This window comes from Dipodomys spectabilis, unplaced genomic scaffold (assembly GCF_019054845.1).
Source record: "Dipodomys spectabilis isolate Male_0828 unplaced genomic scaffold, ASM1905484v1 ptg000351l, whole genome shotgun sequence".
In the NCBI taxonomy this organism is placed as follows: Eukaryota; Metazoa; Chordata; class Mammalia; order Rodentia; family Heteromyidae; genus Dipodomys; species Dipodomys spectabilis.
In genome coordinates this window covers 1,662,238-1,679,167 of record NW_024871028.1, presented here as the reverse complement: position 1 = coordinate 1,679,167, position 16,930 = coordinate 1,662,238, and positions in this window count along the sequence as shown.

The following is a 16,930-nucleotide window of genomic DNA, read 5'->3' as shown; positions in this document are numbered from 1 at the left end:
ACACACTGAAAATGAGGACCAGTTATATCTACATGTGTAGCTTATTCTAAGAATGAGAAAAGAGGAAATAATGCCTTTTATATAAATGATTTGGGAAATGGCAGAGCAAAAAGTGAAATGATGCAACCAAAAATATAAAAGCAAAATAAATTAGGATAATTATGGAGCAATCATATTGTCTATGAGAACCAAGAAAGGGAGAAAGAAAGAGAGAGACAGATGTGTAATGACCTAGCTAGCCACAAAATCCATGCCTCTGATCAATTTATAGAGCAAAGAAAAATTTATTTTTAAAAGAGATGGAAATAGAATTTATGTATTTACTTGAAATTAGTAAATACATTTTAGTAGCCTACGTAAAGAGATATAACTTTGACCAAATTACAGACAATAAACTAAATCCTTGATAATTCTAGTAACAGATTTGACTGAAATCAGTTGAATCATACTTTTCCTGTACAATGAAGGAATAAGAAGGTAGTAAAGCAGCTAGAGAAGGCAGGGAGATTTTGTCTTGACAAAACTTTTTGGAAATTGGTATTGAGGATTTCTTACTGGTGATGCATTTGCACTTGAAGCATGATTCTGAAGTATTGCTTGCTGATTCTGAACTATTGATTTGATCATTATATTCTCCAAGAAAAAAAATGAGAATTGATAGTTAAGGACTACTAATACATTTTGGCCTTCTCACTAAGCACTTTCAATCATCAAAATCACATGAAGACAATAGACAGGCCTACTTTTTAGATGAAAACAAGTGTCTTTGAAAAAACAAGGAATGTATGTAGTCATGCAAAGGACTTCTATTTTACCAATGCCTCATACATTTTACTAATGTTGGGTACCAATAAATAATGGATCTATTAGAATGCACTTAAAGCTCATATGTTCAATAGTGAGTTCTCTTACACTATGTCATGGTATTTTTGTGTATGATTTTAAGAATAAATTTACATTACTAACTTTCTGACAGGACAGTATCATCACTGTACATCTTGCTTCTATACTCTCATTTTAAAATTACTATCTAAGTATGGGCATTAGATAACTATAGAGGAAAAAGTAGAAGCTACACTGATGGCTTATGTCTTTAATAGTAGTTAATCAGAAAGATGAAATCTGAGGATTGTGGTTTGAAAGCAGACCAAGAAAAAAAAGTCCATTAGAATCTGATTTGAAAGTAACCAGCAAAAGCTAGAAATGGAGCTGTGGTACAAACAGTAAAATGCTAGCCTTGAGAAAACTGAAACAAAAACTAAATTCTGGGACAAAGCCAGGCCCTGAGTTCAAGCCCTAGGATTAGCACCAAACAAATGAATTAATTAATAGGGTAATTAATTAATTAAAAATAAATTAAGTGGTCACATGTGGAGAGGCAGGTAAAATGCAACATGCGTGGTAATGGTTTATGTATTATTTTTTAATAAGGCATATTATCATTTGTCCTAATCACTAATATTTTATTTGGATTTTTTGTACAATAAACCCTGAATTTAACATGCATGTATATGTGTGTGTACATGTGCGAACATGTATGTATGTGTATATATGTGCGTGTGCTGTTGCAATGTTGCTTGCCAATGTGGACAGGGTGAGGCTGAAAAAAGCTAACTGTGTTGCAATGTTTTTATTTATTAGTGTTCTGTCATGTCATTTCAGTGGAACCACACTTCTGTAAATATTATTTGTTTAATAATAATGTCATCATTATCAAAGCATTTACAATATTAATTTAGAAAAAGAGACCGCTTTCAGCTCTTATTGTATGTTAGGTAAGAAGATACAGACATAATTAGTTAGTAAGTTATTGCTGTAAGATGATTGTCAGTACAAAATACGTATTTGACCTCTTAAATTGGTTATACTTTTAAGATACACTCATGGAGTGATTTGGCCGACTTGACAAAACAGGTATTACCCTCTGGTTATTCCTGTGAAACACAAGTTGGATAAACTCTTTCCGGATTTCTGTTGAAAATCATTTTCTTTGCAATATTATATCTGTTCTCATTAAGAGAACCCATATTACGTTTGAATATCCCGTCTTATTTATTGAAAATAAGTATTGTGGATATGCTTGTTAGATATTCCTTTCAAAAACGAACAAACAAAAAGCATGTGTCATGTCCAGATTGTGGATGCATTTGAAGGTGTTTTGTACATGCACAGGGATCTTTACTAATGGCTCTTTTGTGTGTAACTATGGCTACTTTAACAAATAAGGCTTTTTGAATATCTTTTCCAATATACATAACATCCCAGAGCAAGTCTTGCAATTTCTGAAAATCCTTTGAATATTTTAGTATTATTTCAGTTCACTGACTGTAGAGCCAAAATTTCTGAAATAAATATTGTTAAGATCTGAAAATGTAAGTGGGTATATACGCTTTTTTATGCTTTATTTTATGAAAACCCAGTTTTTATGAAAGTAAATGGAATAGAATAAAAGAATGTAAGTGAGTTGGGTAAGCTAATTATTAGTATAACTTTGTTTTCTATTAACAGTCCATTGAATGTAGATGATGCAGTTAAATTATTTCCTCTGTACTTCAGTTAGTTTTAGAATCTTTATAGTTATGAGTGAACTTTTAGCATAAATAATGGATTTTTAAAATGATTAGGACTAACCTTGTGTTTTGTGTCCTAATCCCAAAAAAATGAGTTATTTTTAAGTGTTAATAGTTTATCATTATCATTATCATAGGGAATCATTATCATTATCATAGGGAATTAAAAATGCAGTAGTATTCATGTCTTTTTAAACCAATTGTTTTCACAAGTTGGAGAGTCTTTAATTCATACTTAGGTCTTGGTGTCTATGATTTTCAACCTCTCGTTCCTAATATTAATAATAGGTAAGACTGCATTTTTGGGTATATGAAAGTTCAATATTTAGCTGGGGTCAAAAGTGATTTTTATATCAGTCTTTCTTTAATAACATTTTAAATTAGTAAATTTCTCTCAAAATGTTGTGTATAAAAGGAATCAAAATACTTCTAATGGTAAACAATTGAGGTGAGCTACAATGTGGAAACGATTGCTCTAAAGACCTGCAGTCTGTTTCCATCAGGAATTGGGCAGGTCATTCTTTCAGTAAGACTGTGTTAACCAGAGATGGGGTCCCCAGGCAGTGCAGTGTTAAGTGAAGGGATAAAATATGATTTCTACTATTTTGAGCTAGAAATCAAGAATGTTATAGTTTAGCAGTTCCTTTCACCAGGGAGGTATAAATTGATTATGAACTTGGAGTTTTCATATTATTTTCTTTTTTGTTGTTGTTGGTCATGGGGCTTGAACTCTGGGCTTGGGTGCTGTCCCTGCGCTCTTCCACTCAAGGCGAGCGCTCTACCACTCAATCCGAGTGCTCTACCACTTGGACCACAGTGCCACTTCCAGTTTACTAGTGGTTTATTAGAGATAAGAGTCTCACAGTCTGTCCTGCCCGAGCTGGCTTTGAAACACAATCCTCAGATCTCAACCTCCTGAGTAGCTAGCGTTATAAGTGTGAGCCACCGGTGTTCGGCTTAGTTACCTATTAAGTGAAATATTATTAGAGTGTGCACAATAATTTTGGGGAATTTTCCTAGAATTAGTAGACTGAGTGCTGGTAGTTATAAAATAGAATGAGGTTATTTCATATGGTAGGAATGGAAAGCAGGCTAACACTTACCGTGTGTGCAATGTTGTACTAGTAATTCCAACTCTGAAGACTTAAATATCATCACCTTAGAATTAAAAATAGAAGTAATTCCACTTTATGGAATTATTGTGAGGATGAAATTAGATACCAAAGGTAAAGTACTTGGAAAACAATCAGAGTTTGATACTTTCTACCTGTTATTTTATCATGTGTATATTCTAATATTTTTACTGTGATTTTTATATTGTGTCTATTTAGGGTATAAAAAGTGATGTATTGATATTCATTGCGTTGTTCATTTTTCTGTCATTATGAGGAAAATACCTGAAAAGAAAATTTCTGAGAAGGGATTATCATATTGACTCATGGTTTAAGATCAGATGTCTCCATTGTTTTTAATCATATTTTTATTAAATAGTTGTACGGATGGTTTTCCATTCAACGAATCAGTTTATAAGTACAATGGATCTTTACATAACTTTCTCACATCCTTCCAAACCTCAACCCACTTTCAATTTTTCTAGTTTCATACTATCTGCATTAAATATTATGGCTTCATTCTCTACTTCCATAAGTCTCTTTATTTCTTCCCTTTGACTTCCCCTCACATTTTACAAGTCATAGTCTCCTGGTATTCATTTTGTTGGATTAAAAGTTGAATTTTATAAGAAATTACACCTGTTAAATACTCCTCTGCAAATAGCATGCTTCCATTAATACTGTTGTTTAACTTGCATAAAACTCTGGCTTCTAAATATGCATCCTTTTTGTGTCTGGCTGTGATTTCGTTTACTTAACATAATTTTAGATCTAACCATTTCTTTGCAAATGTTGTAACAGTCTTTATAATGGATGGGTGCAATCCAATTTTGTATATGTGCAACACTTTCTCCAACCATTCCTCTGCTAAAGTGCATCTGGGCTGTTTCCATAAATTCTCTACAGTGAATAGTGCAGTAGTGAACATGATTGTGAGAATGATTTTACTCTAACCTTTTGGAAGAATTCATCACTATTTTTCTGGGAGCAATCCTCTAGCCAATTTTCCAGAATAATCACTTCCTTCATCTCCATCACAATGTTTTTCAAGTCCTCAAAAACACACTACCCCCTACAGGTCTCAATCAGCTAAAACCACACTGTGCCCATATTCTTTGTTGTTGTTGTTGTTGCTGTTTTTTCTGTCCGGTCGAGGGGCCTGAACTCTGGGCCCCTCTGGCGCTGTCCCTCAGCTTTTCTGCTCAAGCCTAGCAATCTACCAGAGCGCCACTTCTGGCTTTCTCCTTTTTGCTTATGTGGTGCTGAGGAATCAAACCCACGGCCTAATTCATGCAAGGCAAAAGCTCTACCACTGAGCCACTTTCCCAGCCCCAATGTGCCCATATTCTTTTAATACATTTTTTCATAATTTTACACATAATTTAGTGAGAACCTTCTATGTACTTTCCTAATGTGGGAATGAAGTATATGACAATAGAGTAAAAGTAAGAGATATGGAATTAAATTAGCTATTATCATGTTTAAAATAATTTTCAGCTCTAACTCATAGCTTCACTTACTATTATTTTAATCTTTATTTGATTACTTCACCTATCCCCTAAATTATCACATGTGATTTAAATACAAAGGCAAAAAAGTGTAGTTTGACTTTGACACTCATGTGTGAGGATGCACAATATGGGCAAATAAAGGGATTGGAATAAATAGCTGTTATCCATTTTGTTAAATGGTTTTCTCAAACTGATTCTCACAATTCATATTTCATTCAAAAACAAGAAACGTGACAATTCCCTTTGCTTTGCTCCTCATTAAACTTGTTTCCATGTTATTTTATAATGAAGGATGATTTCATAAATCTACTATAGACACAAAAATATGTTAAAATATTTCTATATGCATTCATTGATATAAATATACACACATATATTATAAAGGTTATAATGATAAATTATAACTTCTGTAACTGTACAATTTACTAAATTATTAAAAACATGGACGATTCAGGCCTGGAATCCTGGTTACTCAGGAGGTTGAGATCTGACGATCATGGTTTGAAGCCATCATGGGCAGGAAAGTCCATGAGCCTCTTATCTCCAAACAACCAACAGAAAATCAGAATTGGAACTGTGGCTCAAAGTAGTAGAGTGATAGCCTTGAGAGAAAAGACTCAGAGATATCACCCAGGCTCTTAGTACAAGAACTAAAATCTACCCCCAAAAAGTATTTAATTTACACCTGTGTAATTAGACTATTTCCTTCACCCAAATGCACATCAATGCTCATTTGCCAGGTAACTCTGTTATGTCTGGAGTACCACATAGTATTATCACTTAAGTAGAAAGCATTGCAACATGTGTAAACTCTATCTCTCTCATGGATTTTTCTCCACTCAAATATTCAAATCTTGCAATTATTCCCATTATTTAAAGTCATAGCTTTTTTTTTCTTTAATACCCATAATATTAGAATTTGAATTGAGTGTCTTGTGTCTCCTAAATGGATGTTCTTACCACTTTGGCATGTCCCCAGCCCTAAATTATCCTGATTAACTTTCAGATAGAATCTAGCTTCCTACTTGTGTATGATCGTGGGCTTAGTCTACTTCATGTTATTCTTCCTGGAATTTAGAATAACAAGTGCCTGGCATTGTGTACAGATCTTTCTGTCCAGTCTGAGCTTTAGCCACTATCCTCACAACAGTAGACTCCCATGTAGTCAGAATTTTCATAAGCTTATCATAGCTATTTTTTAAAAAAATATTTGCATTTCCTGCAGGTTCTTGAGTACTGAGTTAATTTGTGTTTTCTTGGGTTGTTTTCTTTCTTTTGAATGTATGTGTTGAGTTGTTCCTCATTTTTCCTTTTGTTTCTTTCACTCAAGTTCTTACCTATAGCGCTGAGAAACCAATTAGTCTTTCTCAAGATAGTCAAGGTGAGAATTATTTATTCCAAAACAATTCCAGTAATATTTAAACAAATTCAGGAATTTCTAGAAGATGGCGGAGGAGAATCTGGTGGCTAAACAAGTTCTCGCATGGAAAGCAGTTCTAGTGTTCCAGTGAACAGTCCTAGTCACACCATGTGTGCCATCACAGTACAGAGAGTTTGGCCAGAGAGGGAAAATCCAGGTAAGGAGACAGATCTGAGCATTTTCCAGCAGCCATGGCTGAGGCGGCTGTGGAGGCTGTGGTGGCATCCATAGCCGCCATACCTACATCCCAGAGAGTCTGGGACAAATGTGCCAGATGTAGCAGGCGAGCAGATTTTACTCAACACCAGCAAGAACTGACAAATAGCAGATATCTTCATCCTGCAGATAGCAGACCAGAGGCTACCCTGGAACCAACACTCCAGCATGAGTACAAAACTGACATCCTCACTCCTTCTCAAAGGGAGCAGAGGAGGGAAGGCCACCCCTCCCCCCAACATTGGAGATATCCATCTTTGATGTAGACAAAGGCCTGGCTAAGCAGCTAGCTCCAACTCAGTCCTTTGATGAAAACAAAAGAGTTATTTTGCAAGTCACAAGTACCTACCCTGACCTGCCATTCTCAACTCCACCCATGGGAAAGTCACCACAACTAGGCAGGCAGAGAAAGCTACACCCATGAAGGAATGGCTTTCTTCACTGGGTAAACAGAGCCAGAGGTTGCCATCCCTACAGCAGCCCTGATAATTAATTGAAACTCAGTAAACATAAACCCTGAGAATGGGTCCAGGCTGGGCTCTGTGAATGTCTCAGAAGCTAGCCCCTCAGGGAAAAGCTACTGTTTGCTGAAAGGCCTCAACTTTATGCAGAACCCAGCCTTATCACAGCAACTCCAAACTAGAGAACAGCCATCTCCCTGTTTTGTGATACTCAAAGCAGATCTCCCTCCCACTGAACTAGCCTGGGAGGAGGATCACAAACTTCTGGGTAAACCAAGGGAATTTTTTCTGCCTGCCCAAACAAACTGACTTAAGAAACTAATCAAGCCACAGAAAACCAAACACCACAAGGAAACCAGAGACTCCACCAAGAGACTGATTACTGTCACAAGGGAGATACAGGATCTTCCCATCAACCCCCCAAAAACAAAATCAAAGAAGTCTTTTTTGTATCTTTTTAAAATTTTTACTTTTCAATTATAAGAATTGTTTTTATTAATCATTTTTTCTTCCTCTTATAACTTTTATTTTAGGTCTATGTGTGTGTGTGTTTGTGTGTGTGTGTGTGTGCTTATAAAAAAAATCTCTACTGACCTGTTTGTCTTTTATGTTCTTTCTTTCTCATTAGTTTTACTTTTTCATCTTTTGTTCTTTTTGCATGAATAATTTGTTGTTCTGTTCATCCTCATATATATCTGTCATTGATTATAACACCTTATCCCCCTTTGTGCATATACTTAATCCAAAAATGTATTACTCAATTCAAAACTTCTTAGGATTAAATTCCTTAATAGCAGTATTATCTATTTATACCTATAAAATATTTGAAGAATTTTTATTTTTTAGTTTTTCAGGTCTCTTTTTTATCCCTCCCTTCCTCTCATCTTTTCATTTTCTTCTCTCAATATCATCTATAAATTTACATAATTCATAAGTGTTTCACTTTTTAATATAAATTTTTGTTTTTCCATTTTCTCTCAATATTACTTCTTTAAATTTTCATTACTTTTAAGAGTTTCACTTTTTAAATTTAAATATTTCTCTTTCCATTTTTTTCTTGTGTCTTTTTTCAATTTTTTTCTTCTCTCTCTCCTATCATTCTTTCCAATCCATTTATCTCTGCGAGATTAGGAATTCGTTAATTTCACTCTCCTTTTACCATTCCACATCCCTATAACCCTATTTTCCCCACTTTTCTCCCTAAACTTAATAATTTCTGGTTTGTCAAATTCTTCTTTGCTATTCTTAGCCCATTAATACATAGTTGTTTAATGTTGAATAGACTGTAACTTTTGAACTAGATTGTATCTGCAGACATTTGACTATGCAATTGCAGGGCTTTGGTGGATGCTTGCATTAAAATGGTGTTCTAGCACAAAACTGGCATTACTTTCATCCCAAATAGGCAGAACAAGCAAGAAAAACACAAGAAAAATGGCAAGTCCGGGTATCTCAATTCCCACTCAAGATAATCAGGTGACAGAACAGATAATGAATAATCCAGAGGAGAGTTCCCAAAAACTTCTACAAACACTACTGGTAAACATGGTGAATGAAAAGACTGAAACCCTGCAAAGGACTCAGTGTGAGCCTGATAGGGAGAGAGAGGAGGCAAACCAAAGATCAAAACAGGAAGCTCATGGGCTTGAGAAAGCTACTCAAAGATTGATACTGGAATTGTGTACGCAGGTTGAGAACACTCAAAGAGAAATAAAGGAATTGTGTGAGCAGGCTGAGATCAGTCAACGAGAACTACAGAAGTTGCATGAACGTGAGAAATCCAATCAAAGAGTAATACAAGAATTGCAAGAGCGGGATGAGCATAGACAAAGATCAATAGAGGCATTCATGGAATCCATAAACGGACACCTGAAAGGAGTCAGGGAGACCACAAAGGAAATGCTGAATGGAGCCTAACAGAAGGAATGGGAGTCCAAGAAAAACATGACCAATCAACTAAGTGATTTGAGAATAAACACAGAACACCAAATTAAGGAAGTAAAGAATTTCATACAAGATCTAAAACAAAGCTCCAACAAAGAATTTGAAGCCATAACAGCTGACCAATTAGAAGGAAAAGAAATGAAAAATAAAGTAGAAAGTCTTGACAGTAGGTTAGACCATGCAGAAGATGGAATCCCCGGCATTGAAGACAGCCTAGGTATTATAGAGAAAGAACATGCAACTATCTAAGACAAATTCAAGAAATATGATAGATCTATTCAACACTTGGAAGACACTATCTGAAGGCCTTATCTGAGGGAAATGGGTGTAGAGGAGCACATAGAGACAGAAGTTAATGGTCTAGAAAATTTGTTCAACAGGATCCTAGCAGAGAACTTCCCAACACGCAGAAAGATGGGCATATTCAGATATAAGAATCTTTTAGAACTCCAAATAGACCAGGCAGGCACAGGACATCCCATCGTCCAATTATAAGCCACACAAGATCAATTCAGAACAAGGAAAAGATCCTTAAAGCTGTCAAGGAGAAAAGATCAGTCACCTATAAAGGAAAACCAATTAGAATTACCTCAGATTTCTCAACAGAGACAATTAAAACAAGAAGAGCCTGGAATGATGTATGCCATGCTCTAAAGACAACTATCAACCAAGAATAGTGTACCCAGCTAAACTCTCCTTCATAATTGAAGATCAAATAAAAATCTTCCATAGCAAAGTAAAACAAACAATATATCTCTACCAAATCAGCTCTACAAAAGATACTTAAAGATATCCTAAACATACAAAACCAACAAGACCACACAATAGAGGCCAAGAAAACACACCCAAACAGAATCCAAGAAGCATAGGAAGAATCCAGTAGGCGTAGCACCCAAGAAGGTGGATAAAATGGCAGGAACACCCAAATACTTCTCAGTCCTACCTCTCAATATTAGGGGATGTAACTCTCCAATTAAGCGACATTGACTGTCTAGTTGGTTTTCAATGCAAGATTCTTCTATCTTCTGCCTTCAGGAATCACTACTTGCCCATAAAATCAAACACATTTTGAAAGTAAAAGGCTGGAACAAAATCTACCAAGAAAACGGCCCCCATAAACAGGCAGGATTTGCAATCCTAATATCAGATAAAATAGACTTCAAACTAACATTATTGAGAAGAGATAAAGAAGGTTACTACATATTAATTAAGGGATCTCTCTTTCAGGAGGATATTAAAATTCTAAATATTTGCCAAACAATAGTGCACCCAAATTCATCAAGAAATACTACTTTAAATCTCACATAGATCCAAAGACATTTTTGGGTACTTTAACACACCACTATCCCCACTAAATAGATAAACTCGGCAAAATCAACAGAGAAACCACCGATCTAAACAAGCACAAACATCAACTGATTTAGCAGACATCTAGCGAATATTCATCCAGCAGCATCAGAGTACACATTTGACTCAGCAGCACATAGAACATTTTCCAAAATACACCACACTTTAGGTCACAAATCAAACGTCAAAATTCAGAAACATTGAATTCATATCTTGCATTCTCTAAGACCAAGAGGGAATAAAATTAGAACTCAACACAAAAAGCCACCAAAGGAGGTCCAGTAACACATGGAGGCTGAAAAACACAATGTTGAAACACCAGTGGGTCATGGAAGAGCTTAGAAAAAATGTTCACATGTTCATGATATTCAACAAAAACTAGCACAGAGATTATCTGCTCCTCTGGGTCACAGCGAAGGCACAATTCAGAGGCAAGTTTATAGCTCTGAGTTCCTATATTAACAAATTGGAGAGACCTGAAACCAACAATTTAATGAGATCTGACACTCCTTGAAAAAGAGCATCAAGATAAACCCCAATCCAGTTGATGGAAAGAAATAATTAAAATTCAATCAGAATTAAATGAATTAGAATCAAAAAAAAAAAAAAACAACCATAGGAAGAATCAACAAAATGAGAAGGTTCTTCGAAAAAATTAAAAAAATTGACAGACCCTTAAAAAATCTTATCAGAAAAAGAAGAGAACACACCCAAATTAATAAACTCAGAGATGAGAATGGAAACATCGCTACAGAAACAACCAAGATTCAGAACATTATAAAGGAATACTGCTCAAAACTTTATGCTAAAATGTTTGAGAACTTGACAGAAATGGACCTTTTCCTGGCAAATATTTGCATGCTGAAACTAAACCAAGATGAGTTAAACCAGGCCCATATCAAGCATTGAAATAGAAACAGCAATAAGAGACCTCCCATCTAAGAAAAGCCCAGGAACAGATGGTTTTACAGCAGAATTCTACAAGGCCTTCAAAGCAGAGCTCACACCAATACTCCTCCAACTCTTCAATGAAATTGAAAGAGAAAGTTCACTACCAAACGCTTTCTATGAAGCCATCATAACCCTCATCCCAAAACCCTCATCAAAGAAAGAGCACTATAGACCCATTTCTTTGATGAACATTGATGCAAAGCCTCTCAACAAAATTTTGGCCAATCAACTTCAATAGTTCATCCAAAAAATCATACACCATGAGAAAACAGGATTCATTTCAGGGATGCAAAGCTGCTTCAATATGCACAAATCAATTAACATAATTCATCACATCAACAAGAGCAAGGATAAGAACCACATGGTTATCTCAATAGATGCAGAAAAAGCCTTTGACAAGATCTAACACCCCTTTATGGTGAAGGTCCTGGAAAAATTAGGAATCTATGGAACATTCCTCAATACAATAAAGGCTGTGTATGACAAAACTACAGAAAGTATTATCTCAATGATGAAAAACTAAAGCTATTTCCTCTAAACTGTGGAACGAGACAAGGATGCCCACTCTCTCTATTGCTCTTCAATCTAGTATTAGAAGGCCTATCTACAGCAATAAGACAAGATGCAAACATAAAGAGGAAACCAATAGGGAAAGAAGAAGTAAAACTTTCCCTCTTTGCAGATGACATGACCTTGTATTTAAAGACTCTGCTCCCAAGTTACTCAAGGTGACTCAAAACTTGGGCAAAATAGCAGGGTATGAAATTAACCCTCAAAAATCAATGGCTTTTCTGTATGCCAACAATGAGAAAATTGTGGCTGAAATTAGGAAAGCAACTCCATTCGTAATAGCCCCCCCAAAAATAAAATACCTAGGAATTAACTTAACCAAAGGAGTGAAGGACCTCTATGATGAAAACTTTAAATACCTGAAAAAGGAAATCAAAACAGACTTAGAAAGTGGCAAAAACTCCCATGTTCCTAGATTGGAAAGATCAAATCGTGATAATGGCAATACTTCCCAACGCTATCTACAAATTGAATGTGATACCTATCAATATTCCAACCTCATTCTTCAAGGAAATAGGAAAGACAAACCAAAAATTCGTATGGAACAATAAAAGACCCCGAATAGCCAAAACGATCCTTAACAGAAAGAACACTGATGGAGGAAAATCAGTACCAAATTTCAAACTCTTTTAAAAAGCCATAGTAATCAAAACAGCATGGTACTGGCAAAAGAACAGAACTCAAGACAAATGGAATAGAATTGAAAACCCAGAAATGAACCTAAAGACCTACAGCCATCTAATCTTTGATAAGGGAGCTAAAAAAAATAGAATGGAAGAAAGACAGCCTCTTCAGTAAATGGTGCTGGCAAAATTGTTTAACTACATGTAGAAAATTAAATCTAGATCCTTATATATAACCCTGCACCAGAATCAACTCCAAATGGATCAAAGACCTCAGAGTCATGAAGACACTCTGAAAACATTACAGGATGGAATAGGAGAAACCCTAGATCTCCTTGGTACAGGCCGAAACTTTCTTAATAGAGACCCAGAAACACAACAAATCATAGAAAGGTTGACAAATGGAATTGCATGAAATTGCAGAGCTTCTACATGGCAAAGGACATAGCTAGCAAGATCCATAGAAAGTCCACAAATTGTGAGAAGATCTTCACTAGTAATACAATGGACAAGGGTCTCGATCTAAAAATATATCTGGAATTCCAAAAATTTAAATCCCCCAACAACAAATCTTAAAAGAATCAATTGCCCAATAAATAACTTCTCTGAAGAGGAAAGAGAGATGGTCAATAGACACATGAAGAAATGCTCAACCTCTCTAGCTATAAAAATGCAAATCAAAACAACATTGAGATACCACCTCACCCCAGTTAGAATGGCTATAATCAAGAACTCTAATAACAACAGATACAGGAGGAGATGTGGATAGGGGAACCCTACTACATTGTTGGTGGGAGTGTAAACTTGTTCAACCACTTTGGAAAGTGGTATGGAGGTTCCACAAAAGACTTCACATAGAGCTCCCCTATGATCCAGCAATCCCACTTTTGGGCATTTACGCAAATGATCACAAAGAAGACCACACTAAAGCTCCCAGCACAACTATGTTTATGGCAACATTATTTACCACAGCTAAGTTTGGAACCAACCCAGATGCCCCTCAGTAGATGAATGGATCAAGAAATTGTGGTATATATACACAATGGAATTCTTTGCCTCCATCAGAAAGAATGACATTGCCCCATTGTTAGGAAAATGAAAGTCTTGGAAAAAATTATATTAAGTGAAGTAAGCCAGGCCCAAATACACATAGGCCCCATGGTTTCTCTTATTGGTTATAAATAGTATATGTCTGAGACAAGCAGAAAAGGTAAGATTTGTTGATATTAGGTGAAATGTACCCCAAGATAAGCATTCAAACATTTTTTCTTTCATGCGCTTGTTTCTAACATATTTGTAAGATGAATTTTTGTTTCTTTGTATATCCCTCCCCCACAATATAACTCCTGTTTTCATTGTATATTGTGTTGGTATACTTTGTTGAGGGGAAGGGAAAAAACAGATTGTTTAAAAAGGGATAGAGTAGGACCCACTGTAACAATGAGATGTACAAAATGTTATGTCGAAAAATGAACTTTAAAATTTTCGCAAGGCGGGGCATAACGGGGGGGGGGGGCGGAGGGGTGAGATGGAAAGGGATAAGAAGGGGAAACAAAGGAGGAGGCAACAATGCTTGATAAGAAATATACTCATTATCTTGCCCATGTAATTGTAACTCCTCTGTATGGTATTTTCAGAATAATAAAAAAAAAATCTTCATACATATTAATGGTACATGAATTCTATGTGCTTAAAAGGGTCTTTTTATTTTCACAGCCACCTTTGGCATACACAGACATCTCATGGATTATATGAAGATAATAAATTTCCAGATGCTTGCCAGGAGGAGTAAAACCTAATTTTTTTTCCAGAGGTTTCCCATTTCATGAAAGAAATATGCTGCTTGATGCAGGATTTCACAAAATTATATTGCTAGGAAGAACATTAACAATCATCTAACATTACAGAATTGAGGGAGATGAATTGATCTCCTGAATAATTTACTTTTGGGTCAAATAAGAGCAGGCTGCCAAAAAGAGAGTAGACTTTAGAGAAACATGAAGAGTTGTATGTAAATAGGTCCTTAGCTGATTTTGTTAATTTGTGAACTAATACAGGGAAATAAAGTACAGCAAGGTAAAAAAAAATGAAGAACTCTGCATTGAAAACTCATTTGTGTGTGTGCACACACATGCCTGTACACACACTTGTATGTTCATGTGCTCATGCATGCATTCATCATTCCTGGTCTAAGCATCTGTGCCCAAGGTAGTGGTCTACCACTTGAGCCACTGCTGTACTTCTGGTTTTTTGGAGATAATCACATGTTTTTTCATGATTGGACTGGCTTTGAACATTGGTCTTCAGATCTCTGCCTCCCGAGTAGTAGCTAGCTAAGCTGATTCACCCTCTGAGTAGCGAGCTAAAATTCTGTCTGTCCTCTATGCTTCAATACTCTTTTATTATTTTCCTGAGGTTATCACAAGCCTGTCATATAAATGTCTAATTGCTTTAAAAAATACTGTTACTGTTTGGCACCAGGGGTTCCAATCTGTACTCTTAACTACTTAGGAGGCTTGAGAACAGAATCCAGGACAAATTTTAGGGGAGTTCCTTCTCAATCTATAGTTGGGTGCATTGGATCATTTCCACCATCCTGCACTATGTAGAGACTAAGATTGGAAGGACTGCAGGATCCAGGAAGCTAGACAAGTTGGTGTGCAACTCTGATGTCATTGATGATGGGAAAGATAAAAGGACAAATCAGGTACATATTCTTGTGGAAAGGGAACCCTTATCCTAAAATTAACCACTGACATAATGCCAGCCTAGCAAGAACAATACCCGAATTTGAAATTGTCACAATTTTCCAAAACCAAAATAAGTACATACATTAGCATCCCAAAACTTAGTATAATCTATTCTTTGCTCTAATATCATCTTTATCTGATTATCATATGACATATGACGTGACAGAATAGTTTCTTCATTAAACTTATGATATATTTTTAAAGACCTAGAACATTCTTTCTCACTTATTAAGGGCAAATGAATGGCATATTACCTCATTTCTTACATATTTGACTGCCACTAAAAATCCATTCAATGGTTATTATAGTAATATATTCTGATTTATTACTTTATTTGTAAAAGTTGTTAAACATTTTGCTTTTCTGCTGAATTTTAAGTATTTAAATAGTATCATCAAAATATATTCCTTGGGTACTTGGGGCAGTTTTTTATAAAGTTTTTAAATAATGGCTTCTAAGAATTCTTAATTTCTATATTATTTATTTTATTTTTAATTTCAATATAATTTTATTGTTAAGATAATGTACAGAGGGGTTACAGTTACATAAATAAGGTAATGAGTACATTTCTTTTGGAAGGAACATTGTTATTCCCTCCGTCTTTTTTTTTTATATACTCAATTACTGATGATTTTGCTGTTGCTATTGATCAAATGTACTTTTGCTTTCTTTGTTCATGCATTTTTATTATAAAATTGATATAAAAAGGTTTATAGTTACTTAAGTCAACTAAAGAGTACACTTCATTTTATTTTCTATATTTCAAATTTTGATCTTGATTACTTATTTTCCTGTTTCCTAGGCATAATTCTTTTTTCAGAGTTGTAGGAGAATTAATTTAATTTTGCATGATTTTTACACATGTAAATTATTCAGACACATATATGTTGCTTTTAAAATATTTAACATGTGAATATTTAAAATTATTTTCTTAATTTTTATATGGTTGATGAATTTGAATAAATTGATTTTCTTATAGTTCTAAACATATTTTTCTAGGTAACAAATAATTACTGTATTTTCAAGAAGCACATACTATATTAAGAAAGGCTTCATTCCTTGGTCACTTTTTTGTAAATATTTGTAATTGAATTAAAAAGAAGTTTGAGCTTAGCATGGTGATTTGTGGCTTCCATTTTCTACCTGTGGTAGGATCTGAAAATAGGGTTTGTAATTCGGGAGAGCCTGAGAAACTATGAGAACTTATCATAAAAATATCCAGAGTGGAATGTTTAGAGATATTGCCACCCATAGCGAGATGTAGAGCACCTGGTTATCATATTGTAAATCTTGAGGTTAAAACACCAGTAACATTAATCTTTTGTCAAAATTAAACAATACATGTTTCAAAATGTTTATTATTTAAAACTTATTTGCAAAGGTTCTCATGTCTTCTATTTCTTAATTTTCACTTTACTTAATCTATAAGAATCCAAGTATATTGTGACTATTTGA